General features: G+C 30.3%; 1 long non-coding RNA gene across 1 annotated transcript; it reads left to right on the top strand.

The window, feature by feature from the left end:
• Positions 1-7,595: 7,595 nt before the first annotated feature.
• Positions 7,596-10,302, top strand: LOC114405482. The gene is made up of 3 exons (XR_003665243.1): positions 7,596-8,195; positions 8,310-8,481; positions 9,889-10,302. It is a non-coding gene; the product is annotated as an uncharacterized LOC114405482 (long non-coding RNA).
• Positions 10,303-13,473: the final 3,171 nt, after the last annotated feature.

The following is a 13,473-nucleotide window of genomic DNA, read 5'->3' as shown; positions in this document are numbered from 1 at the left end:
TACCCTTACAATTGTTAACGATGAAAATTATGTTTATTTTCATTAACAAACATAATCTTATAGGTATATTTGAGGAAAGAGACAATTCTTCCTTTGGAGACCTTTTATCCTCCGGGTAGGCCCTTTACCATGGGTCTATGTTTTAAATTTTTATGTTTAGTTTAATTTAAAATATATGATTGCAAGTACAATCAAACAAACTATGGATACATATTAAGTAAGAGAAGATGTTGTCGAAAAGAAAAAGTAATATAAAAATGAGAAAGAGATGAGAATAAGATGTGTAATAATGGTAAGTGAAATTAAATAAAGTTACTTGATGAAAAAAGTAAAATGCTAGAATTGAAATGGTAGTTAAAAACATTGTCTTAACCCGTCAATCCGTAAAGGTCATGTGGACTTAAGAGGATATGAGAGAGTTACATGTTTCAACCTTTATTATGATATAGGGCAGATCGCCTTGAACTTTCCAGACTTAGAAGTTGACTTAGTTTTCTTTTAGAGAAAGATGTTGATGTCATACTCAAGAAATAGGTGAGAATGTAAGTGATAAGTCATAGATTTGATTGTCACAAGTTGCCTTGATAAAATTAGATTTAGTTCTTTACCTAAGAATCAAGGGAAGCTCTCAAGAAAGGAGAAAACTCAAACTTTCATTTAGACTCAAATTTCCTCAAAGCTACAAAGTTTCTACTATTTATAGGCCAGGCTTCCTTCTAAACATCCCATTAGGAATTAATTCTCACTTAGAATTAAATTTCCACTAGCAATAAAACCCGACTAACCACTATAATAACTAGGGAAACCTAAAAGCATAAAAACTAACCTAAAGAGATGTCAATAGACGTCTGAACTTATTACATGAAAATAAAATACAAAAGTTAAAGGAAAATTATAAAATAGGCCTTAATTAGTTCTTTAGATCAAAAGCTATGTAATTCACCCAAATAAACTCCAGACCATACTTGCATCTTATGTAACGATCCGCATTGTCGCTATGATATCACTACTCTAAATCGCGTAAATTTCAATTTTTAAATGAAAACTCCATTAATTTGTTTATGAAAAATGAGAATAAATTTTTCACGATATACGTTCATTAAACAATGCACAAATACTTACATGAATATGTGTGTGTGTGTGTGTGTGTGTGTGTGTGTGTGTGTGTAGTAACTCAATACACATCATTTACATGACTGAAAGTAAATTAGTTCATACATATAATTAAATCTGTAATATGCATCCTCAAATCAAAAGAACTACAGAACCAACTACAAAGGATTTGATTGACAAAACACAACTCTCTCCCAAAATAATCCCAACGTTATCATGTCGACTTGGCGGCTCCAACAAAAGAATCTCACTCCATGTAATCTACTGTTGTCCATCTGCTCCCACAAACGAAGGCTCATGATCATCAAGGTACCAACCATATGGTACATAATTGCAAGGGTGAGTTTATTACAAAAGAAACCAACAATTATAAAAAAAAACCATAATTAGCAAGATAAACAATAACAAGTACCATGCTCATACACAATTATCAATCAATATAACATATACTTAATAACTATTCATCAACTTTTTCATAATTTGAATCAATCATGCTTGATATGATGCATGCACCTGACCTTGATTCTCAAATGTAATGTGGTACCATTAGTCAGGAAATAGCCTAAGCGTGTCCATGCGACACTTTCACTTAGGAAAATTAGGCAACAAGTGTCACGGTCACTGATAACTGTTAAATATGAGTTGTTCTTTATAATGAAAATATAATTGAAATATCTTTAAATATATATATTTAGCAGTTATTTTTTGTTTAAATGTTAGGAATTGATATTTTTCTTATTTATGATTTGCAGATATGAAAAGGAGGGATTAAAAGCCAAAAAGATACAGAAAATATAAAAAATATGAATAAGGAAGATTGTTGTCATCAGGCCCAAATTCATTCCAACAACTATAAAAAAAGAGTCAAGTCAAGGATAAAAGACACACTGAGTCTCAAAGCACTCTAATACACACCTAAAGTCTGAGAACTCTCCCTTAGAGAATTCTTTCTTCTCTCTCATCATTTGCTATTCCTTTTTTCCATCCCTTTCCTTCCATTAGTTCCTATACCCCATTTCTAGTTGTATAAGGTCCCTTATACCTATGAGAGGCTAAATCCTTAGTTAGGGTCTGACAGGTCTAAAAAACCAAAAGATGTATTGTACACTTCATATTTATCAATGCAAACAAGTTTTTTCTTTCCTATTATCATTTTTTACTTTTAATTTTTTGTATCATTCATCATTGCATCATCTTTAGGGGTTAGGTGCTCGGCAAAGGGTAATACAAGGAAGGTTTTGCATGCATCAGTTTTAGAAATTAGTTACTCGATAAAGGGTAATTTCTAATAGAACTAAAAAAAAGTGGTATCTTAATAAAATTATTACTAGACATAGAGTGATTGCATTATGTTCATGCATCAAAGCAAACATCTAGAATTAGAACTTCATGCGTTTTATCTATTGAATCTTTGCAAAGACATTTGGGAGATAGATAGGTAAAATAAGCTTGTCATCATGAGACATGAGAGACAAGTAATCTAATAGATGTGGATAGGATAAATTCACCTGATTGATCAAGAAAAATAAAAAAATAATACATCTTAGGCGCATGCTAGGTCCTAACATTATCATCTCATTAAATTCCCTATTAATTCTTTTGTCTTATATTATTTCCTTTGTCTACTGGTATCTATTATTTAGTTACTATTTTTTTTACTCATCTTTTACCTTATCTTATCTTTTCCTCTTATAAATTCGAAATTATCCAACACAAGTACAAAATAAAGTCCATGTCAAAATCGACACTTAACTTTCGAGTCTTTACTACTTGGACATTTGGTACACTTGTCAAACCATTGACAGTCACCTTGTCATGCAAAGACAACTCCTCCCCCCATGGTGATCAGCTCGAGTCTCAAGGAAGTTTCAAATCGAGTGACACGTCCCGGTGTACAAGTATTTCCCCTCATGAAAAACTATAAGTACTTATTGACAAAGTTTATACTATTTCCATACAATATGAAGTATGAAACATAAACATCATCAATGCACTGACCATGGATAATTAAATATTCTAAGTCATCCCCCTCTAGAGATGTTTAAAACTCTTTAATCATTATATTCCCCCCACTAGGGATATCCATCATGGTCATTGTACCCTCCATGTACATACACAATATACATTATCATAATGATATTTTCAACATCAATAACATCTCATCTCAATGTCATTATCAACGTCAACATGATCTCATCTCAATGTCATTTTCAACATCAATATCATATCATCTCAATGACATTATCATAATCTCATCTCAATGACATTACCAACATCATCTCATTTCAATATTATCATCCATAACAACATCACCTCATGTCACATTATCATCAATAACAACATCATTCTCATATCAATATTATCACAATAACAACATCGTTCTTTATTAATATTATCATCAATAACAACATCAATAATCATATTCCATACATATACATATAAATTTCATGCATGGGGTTCACACTCCCCAAGTCTTCAGACAACATGAGTCTCATACAACACAATCCATAATATCACGAGACTGATATTTTAGGAGAAAATTCTAAATTAAAGAGGAGAATTATGTTTTTCAAAACAAACTCTTATGCACATTTAAAATTTAATAAATAAGTAAATAGAAAAACAAATATCAAAATTTTGGGCATAGTCTCCTCTATAATTAAAAAATTTCTAAAAAATTCCAATTGTTACAACAATAACATCATTCATAATTTCATTCAACAATAACAAATATATCACATCTCATTCGTCAAAAACACAATTTTTTTTTTAAAAACCATCATGCAATAGGGACATGCATACATCTTCATAGTTAGGTTCCCTGACCCCAACTGTAGTATCAAAAGCCGTAAATTATAATAAACTCCCCTCACCTATCGTGAGTTCTCCATTAGCTCCTCTCTGCGTCGCTCAAAGGTCTTTCACTTCACGTTCATTGGTCCAAACATATAATTTTATAAACCAAATTGAAGGGAATTTAGTATAGACTTCAAAAACACAGTTAGTAATAACATTCAAGGTCAATTACCCCTGTCAAAACAAAAAGGGCTAAGGGGTGTTTCGAGTTCTACTACAAAGAGACGTCATTTTGAAATTCTAACCACACCAATGTGACCGAGATTCAACAAAAATCACAAAAGTAACATCAATTTTACAAAAAGGTAACTTCTACAAGATCTCATTTTCAAGGAATTTTCAAAGAAAGTGTAAAAATATTCTATTACGGTACCCAAAACACAAGGGACACTAAGAAAAGATCAAGTTAACTAGAAGAAAGTCATAGAAGTCAAGATTACCTCAAAAAACTATGAAAGAAAGAATGTGGAGCTTGTTCTCCATCAAATCCTTGAGGTGGATTCTGAGGATTTCACTCCGATTAAAGTGTTCCTCTTCGTGCAGTGGTCGGACGACAAGTAACGACAACTCGTGGTGGCCACTAGTGGTCATGGGTGGTGGAAGAAGAGTTTCTAGGGTGGTTTGGGCAAAGTTTTGAGAGAGAGAGAGAGAGAGGCATAAAATCGTGTTTTTCACGTAGAAGAATGTATTTATAATATGCAGATCTTGGTTAACGAGCTTTTCTCGCTAAGCGGTAATCCAGTTTTGGCACTATGCACTACTTTTCGCGTTGAACACAATTCCTCTCAGGTTGGAATTTGCATTAAGCGTGATATTACGCGCTGAGCGTAATTTCTCTTACGTTGAACGCAATTCCTCTTGCGCTAAGCGAGATGTCAAAAAGTGTTATTTTACAAATCACAACGGTCAAAACATGAAGGTGCAAGTTACAAACCTACAATACATATGTGAAGGTGATCCAATGGTTAACGAGTCTGGGATCACAGTTTTCTCGGGATAGGTTTAGGTAAAACTTGAAATCTCATAATTTCAACCTAAGTCAATAAAACTCCGCATAACTCAACATCCACATCAAGCAAATCACATATGGCTAATTCACACAATACCTCAACTCATCCAAATCAATCACATAATCAAATAACATGAGAAATACATTAAGCATCAATTTACAGTTAGCAAAATATCAGGGTGTTACATCTTAAGTATAAACTCTTGGGCTCATTGTGCTCTTCAAATTATTATCTTTAAGTTTGCTGAATTTATCTTTAAGTTGTACAAATGAGATAATTCTTGGTTTGGGCACTTGCATGACTAAGCTTTGGAAAGGTTTCTTAGTTCTTTTCCATCTTACTTTGATCATTAGGCCTTTCTTCCATTGCAAAAGATATTTGAAGTTGTTGGACCCTTGCTAAATCATATCATATTACCATGGTACAAACTAGTATTTATAGACAATAATTTATAGCTACCCATAACTTCCCAAATTACTTCCAGTAACTTGCAGTCATCATCTTCACTGTCGATGACTTTTGTTTTTGATCTTCACCCTTAATGACTTGTATTTTCAATCTCCACTGTTGTGTCTTAATGCTTTTCAAATCTTCATTTCTTCTATCAGTATACAATTAGTCAAAAGACTATATTTTGACACTTAATTAAAATCATCTATTAAAAGACTAATATTGAATACTTTATCAAGACCATTTTTCAACAATAAAAAAATAACAATGTTAGCAATTGTACAACCATTCACATATTGTCACCACTCCAGTGACAATGTGTAAATAGTCATACGAGAAGTTTTTGAAGTGAAGGAACTTCAATTCTAACAGTTTGATAAGATTGCAGTGCTTGGTAGTTGGTATTGCCTAGGTGTTTGATTCTGATCATGGTTATTGCTACCAAAATTGTTTATCTTGTCAATGATGTGATGATAACAGAGGTTGAGATTGGTTCTTTCTTTGTAAAATTAATTATATTTTTTTTATCAGCAAATATTAGTTATTAATTTTTATCAACATGTTAGTGAAAGAGATTCAAATCTACAACTTTCATCTTTTTTTTTACCACCAAGTGAATCTTATATTTCCACTTCTTATATTGTTATTATTGATTCAATTCAAATAATTGTTATTATTGATTCAATTCAATTCTATTCGTATGCCGATTGTATCCAATGATTCAATATCCTGCTGGGCAAACTGGTTCAATTTTGTTTCTTTGGTAACAATGGTGAAATTTCACAAAATTATATTTCCTGAAGATTTAGAACCATCAATGCATTCATGCATTCAACTACTGGAAAAGTTTTTTTTTTTTTAGTTATAGACACTTATGTTCAATTGCATCTTGTCCTCGAAAACACATTGCTTGGAGGAATGTTAAATTGGCAACTATGTTTTTTTTTGCTTTCACAAGTGATATAAATAATAAATAACATCTTATCACATGAAAAAATATAAAACGGTTGGGTGGGTATCTAAACTGCCAACTATAATAATCATCAAATTAGCAAACCAACTCAAAATTCACGAAGAAACTTCATGCTTCCATTTCAAAATTTCATTGTTTCTTGTAATATCCTATCAAGCAAAACATTTTTTTGTTGAGAAATGGCATTTGGCGCCTACAGTTTTGAAAGGAAAGCAATGACTTAGAATAAGAAGAAATACTTCATGGTGGGGCTTCATTATTATAAGTTACTATAGCGCCTGCATACCAGAAAACCAACTTGACAGAATTAACTTTGACCTTGTTTGAGTACATCTTGATTTGTTTTATCGGTACGGACAGTCGTGGAGCTTGAATAAAAACTTTCGGGGGACTATAAAATATTTAAGGGTTAATTACATTTTTTATTTTCAATTTTTTAACGACGGTAATATCTATGTACTAAAAGAGTTTATATCATTGTCTATTCATAAATAATTAATTGTTTGAATTACTTAAATATAATTATTTTAAAAATTAATAAATTTATTATATATGATGAATTGAGATTGACTTTATATTGCAAACTTTTTACACTGTCAGTCCAAAATCTTTTTTTTTCTTTTTTATTTTTGACGAATTTCATTCCTAAGTTTTTAGTTTGACACATTTTATCCTCAACTTTTAAGAAAATTGTTAATTTTATCCCAACCATTTTTTTATTAATAAGTACAAAAATTGAGAATAAAATTTAAAAAAAAATAAAAAATTTGAGGATAAAATACAATTAAATCAAATTTTTAACGGCTAAATTAAATATGTAATGTCATAATATATGTCTAAATTTTAAATTCCAATATAAACACAAATGATAAACAAATAACACTGAAGTAAATTAGAAATTACCTTATAAAGAGGTTGGATAAAGGATTTAAAAATTTTAAAGCATTTAAAATGTATGTGAATTAAATATTTTAATTATATTCCTTTTAATTTTAAAATTATTTTAATAAAATAATTTATTTGCTTAATTACACTGTCATTACATTTTTCAATTAAAAAATGCATATTCCATGACACGCATTTAAAGTCGGCTCCACAAAACCGTTTTTGTTTATGGGTAATGGCATTTTTGTAAATAGCGAAAATATTTTAAAGACGGTTTTCACCAAACCGCTTTTATTTTATACTATTCAAATACGGTTTCAAGAAAAAACCGTTTTAAAATTGTGAAATTTTGAATTTGAATTCCTCGATATCCTCGCTTCAGTGACTTCTTTTTTCTAATGCTTCCTTCCTCTTCCCAATGCAATGCTTCTTTCCTCTTTTCGAAAGAACAAAACCGTAACACTCTCTTGCTCACAGACACAATCTCTTCTTCTTCCTATTCCTTCCTTGTCATGTAGTCGCGAGTGCTGCTGGAGGAAGTAGAAAAGCGTGCAGGGGACGAGGGTCCCGAGGAGAAGCCCTCTGTGTCCCTGCACCACGCCTTGGAGGGGGACAATGAGTTTCATGCCGCTGCTAGAGAATGAAGAAGAAGGGCTTTGTTGGGCTTCGCGGGCTTGCGGGTCTGGGTCATTGACCCGAGAGGGAGGGTGAGCGAGTGAGTGAGGGTGGAGTGTGGAGGTGGGTTTGGTTTGTGTGGTGGTGGGAGAACCCAAGCCTCACTGCTACTGCTAATAATTGTAGTGTGGAGGTGGAAGCATGTTCTTGCAAAGGGAGAGGAAGCGAGCCTCAATGGTTTCCTCAAAGAGTAGAGGATTTTGTTGAAGAAAATCTTGAGCGGAGAGTTACATGTAAATGCGCAAATCGTGCTTTCTAGGCCTTCCAACAATTAGTGAAAATAATTTCTTTTCTTGTGATGCGGGAATGTTGGAGAGTGATTGATTGAGTTTTGTGTGGTGGTGTAGGCACGTCGTTGATGGTGGCTGCCATTTGCCACTCGTGGCTCTTGGGTTATAGGCAAAAGGAGAACGAGGGTGGAAGCGAGCGTGCAGTGGTGGGGCCTGTGATGAATGTGATGCGAAGCTCCATGTGGAAGTTGAAGCAGGCTGCGTGAATGCATTGCTTTTCACTAATGAGGTGCCTTTTTCAATGTTTAAAATTGATTCAAATTTCACTAGACTTTTAATTTACTAGTTTTCCCATGAAAAAAAAAAGACATACAGGTTACACATATAATTTGCTCCCATTGACTTATAAGTATGTATTTGGAAGTGAAATTGCATTTAGTGTTGATATTTGTTTGTGATTTTAGATTGAAGTCACGGTTGTGTTTGGGTTATAGCAATTACACTGAGGCTTTTGAAATTGTAGTGTTGTGGCTGCAATTGCTATTTGCTGCAAATGCCTTTAGATAACTATATATATATATATAAAGAGAGAGAGAGAGAGAGAGAGAGAGAGAGAGATAGATAGATGGCAAAGACATTTTTATTTGAAATTTACAGCATTAGTTGTATAAAGGAGAAATAGAAAAATTTATAGAGTAAAAAATAAATTATAAAAGATGTCCTAAAAATTCTGATTCAAAATTAAATAACATTAATTATTTTGATGATGCTTTTGTAACGTAGATGGTAGATTGCAGGCTAGTGCAATGCAGGCATGTTGATTGGGCTGAGCTGCGTAGAAAGGGATTTAAGGGTATTATTTTAAATCACCGATGACGATAATTTATTGGCATTAAAAGAGGTATCTCATATAGCATTTCTTGTAATTAAGAAGACAAAATATCACATGAAAATGTCATCTCAAATCATGTTTATTTCTATCTACTTGACAAAATAATCACAGGAAAATGAAGCTCTTTTCCATATTTCAATTCTGAATGTGTGCTTTCTCTTTTTATCATTTTTTTTTTAAATCATTTAGTCAATTTTAGATCTTTCGTATAAATACAGTAGTGAAAAATTGTGGAAGTAAACATGGGATATTATTAATGGCCTTTGTTTATTTGTTCAATAATTCAATTTTAATTTTTTGTAGTGATATTCTTTATTGCAATTGTAATTTTATTTTGATAATTCATATAACAAAAACTGATATTCAAACTTAACGTTAATTATTAAGATAAAACTCTAATTTTAATTGATAAATAATACTTAAAAAACTAAAAATTATACTTAAGTTTTTCTTATTTGTTTTTCATAAATTCTTATTGTTAAGTAGTAACAAATAGGCATTTTAAAACTCCCTTATGAAGCACATGTCCCCATCTTTTGTTTTCTTCTCCCAATAATTAGAAGTGGTTATTTTCTTTTCTTTTATTTAGAAAATAGTTAATATTTTTCTCACTTTGTGTTGCCTTTTATTTTTTTCAAATTTAATCTCAACCACCTAAATAGAAATATGTTGAATTTGAAATTAAACATGTGAACATTTACTTAAAATCATGTAAACTAGTATTTTAACGTGATTTTTGGAGAATGATTCATTTTATGCTTGATAATGATTTTATGTATTTTGATGTTATGTTTACATTTACAGGTACTAGATTCCGACCATTGTCATTCAACGTACCCAAGCCACTTTTTCCATTAGCACGACAACCCATGGTTCATCATCCAATTTATGCTTGTAAAAGGGTATACACAATTAGTTTACATGTGATTATTTTTTAAATAATAATGATAAATGATCTTATGTTTTGTATGACAGTCACATATCTTCTTGCTGAACTGTGATGTATGCTACAGTTCTCCACCGCTAGAAATGTTGGGTAATTTTTTTTTTTTTCTGAAATAGATTGTATTTACTTCTACTTGCAAGTTGCAATTGTTTGATGAGTTTCTATGCAGAATAGTAACCTTGAGCTTCCTTGAAATTTCTTAATTAACTTTTATGTGACTATGCAACAACTAATGAACTATTGCATTACACAGAAACTCGAAACTTTTTTAAGGCATTTCTCCTACTCATTATTATTGTAAGCTTTTTTTAATTTATTTTGTCTTATAAGTCTGTGTTTTTTTTAATTGTAGTAATTCTTCTTCTAAGTTTGTATTTTTTTTAATTATGGTTTCTATCAGCTTAAAGATAAAATGATTAAAAGAGAAAAAATTAAAATATTAAAAAATATTGTTTTCTAAGACAGTTACTACATCACAACCGTCTTAAAAAGTCTTTCTGTCCTTATTTTCTAAGACGGTTATGATGTAATAATTGTCTTAGAAAGTTGATATTCTAAGAACCGTCTTAGAAAATAGGGTTTGAAAGACTTTTTAAGAAAGTTGTGTTGTCGTAACCGTCTTTGAATGTGAGCTTTCTAAGACAACTGTTACATATTAACCGTCTTAGAAAACTTACACTTTCAAAAACATTCTATTTTAGAACCGTCGTTACATGAAATTTACTTTTAACGACATTAGTTATAACAACGGTTTTCAACCGTCGTTAAAAACCTAATTCAACCGTCGTAAAAGATACTTTTTGTACTAGTGTGCTTAGTAAAATATAAATTAAAGATGAAAGAGAATATGTTTCCATTACTCTTTTTGTTAATAAATTATCTTATATATATATATATATATATATATATAATACCAAATAAAAGCCAGTGCAACATATATACTTACATATATACTAAACAAAACAATGAAATCCCCCTACCAGCCTCCAAGCCCGAATTACCAAAACATGCGGCGATCGACCAAAGCTAACGGAAAGTTATACATTTTACAAATGCATCAATGTTATATAATGGAGAGTATAAAATTATATAATTACAAACTTTTATATTAATGTCACTTTTGTTTAATTATATTTTCTAGTTATTTTATTTTGGTATATTAAGCTTTAAAAGTTTTATTTTGATTTTTTTTATGTTTTTGAAATGCATTATTATGGTCAATTTTGTTTAATTTTTTGTTAGAAATATTAGTGTTATTAACTTTTAAATTTTAAAATAATTTAATGTTATTTTTAGTTCATTATGTTTCACATTTGTTTTACTTCAGTACATTATATTTTAAAAGTTGTTGTCCTTTATATTTTTGAAATGTACCACTTTAGTTTTTTTTTAAATTTCATTAGTTTTTTTAAAATTTTAAAATAGTAAGTTAACATAGTGACGACTAAAAATGTCAATATATTTTTTATTTAAAAAATTAAAATCACTAAGTAAATAAAGAAAAGATGGATTTGAAACCACCAATAATAACAACTTTCACTCTCATTATTATACTATTATTATTATCATTATTATTATTCTTTTAATAACGATAATAATTTCATTCACCAATTATTTACAATCACAATGGATAAGAGTATTTTTCCTTTCTCGCTTTACCTCTCACCATCTATCCAAAAACATCGATGTCCACCCTCGCTTTCGTCTCCACTGCAACCTCCCTACACGGTTGAAATTGTCGTATCACCTAACGACAACAATTGTCTCATCGGCAACAACGCATTGATGAAGGCGAAAAAGACTAACAACACCAAGTTGTGATTGAGGTTTGACCGGTCACGCCACTCAGAATCATCTTCTAATGAAACACACCATTCGACCCCTCTTTGCGCTATTGGTCTTTGTCCAACCCTATTGTAAGAGAAGATGATTTTTTTTTAGTTTTTTATTTTTTGAAAATATAAAAGAAAGATAGTGGTGATTTTTAGTTGTCACCCTGTAAAGTTACTTACTTTAAAAAACTTAATTTTACTTTTGGTTTAATATATTTCCCAATTGATTCATTTTGATATATTAAGTTTTAAAAAAATTTGTTCTAATCTTTTATATTTTCAAAATCTATCATTTTGATCATTTTTTAAAACTTTAAAGTTAATAGAATACTATCGTTTCTAGCAAAAAAATTTAAAAAAGACAAAAATGATATATTTTAAAAATATAAAGGACCAAAATAAAATTTTTAAAATTTAATATAACAAAGTGAAACAACCGGAAAACATAATAGATAAAAAATAATATTTAATCAAAACTTTTTATCACTTTAAGTATATGTTATATAATGTATATTTTGTAAATTTTCAAAAAGTTTGGAAAACCAGGACTCCCCTCTATCATAAACAAAGTCTGCAACTTAATGCCAATATTTTTAACAAAATTATCATTCACTACTATGAAAAACATTTTCTATGTCTATTAATTTGCGCATTCTATGTCGGTTATTAACCGTCATCATAGTCAATGTCGTAGAAAGTCTGAACTTTTTATAATAGTTCCATAGAGTACCGTCTTAGAAAAAGATATCCTTCAAAGACGGTTTTTAGCTAAAAATCGTTTTAAAAGGCTACATTTCTAAGTCGGTTTTTAACTAAAAACTGTCTTAGAAGGATACACTTTCTAAGACGGATTTTCAGATAATCGTCTTAGAATGCATATTTTTTTAAAAAAAAAAAACTTAAAATATATTGAGGATAAAAAATTCATTTTAGAACGTAGACATTTTTAAACAATTTTTTTGAGAACTGTTTTAAAATGATTTGTTTTTAAAAAAATTAAAAATATTTTGATGATTCTAAGACGGTTTTTTCAAAAAATCGTCTTAGAATGTAAACATTCTAAAACAATTTTTCAGATAATCATCTTAAAATGTGTTTTTTTTAAATGAAAAACTTCATATATATTAACATTCCAACTGAATCCTGAAATTGACCAACTAGTGTCACCAAAGGTATTGCATAGTGAGCAAACCATATATCAATACTATACAAAATATTAGTTTGTGTGGCACCACCAAACAAACCAATTATATTCCAAGTCCACAATAGATAGCAGAAAATAAATAAGAACCTAATTGATAAGTGAATAATGCAGAAAACCATATATAACAAAAGGAAAATTATTGTATTAATGATAATGTATTGAGTAGGGAGCAAATGCTACAAACTCAAGCACTAAAGAAAAAAAAGAATATTCTAAAGAAAAGGATAAAGACCTTGTTACCAATATAGCCCATAACACCAACACCAACACCAATAGATGATCTCCTTTTTCGCTTCATTAAAAATTACATACCATAATTGCTAATTCTCCAATTGCCCAACATGCATTATTTTTTGCTGAAATAGCCTCATTTACCTTAGAAATCTCTTGTACACCATACACAATAT

The sequence above is a fragment of the Glycine soja genome, chromosome 3 (genome assembly GCF_004193775.1).
Source record: "Glycine soja cultivar W05 chromosome 3, ASM419377v2, whole genome shotgun sequence".
Lineage (NCBI taxonomy): Eukaryota > Viridiplantae > Streptophyta > Magnoliopsida > Fabales > Fabaceae > Glycine > Glycine soja.
Note: the sequence above shows the minus strand (reverse complement) of the source record. Positions and strands in the feature narration are given on the sequence as shown.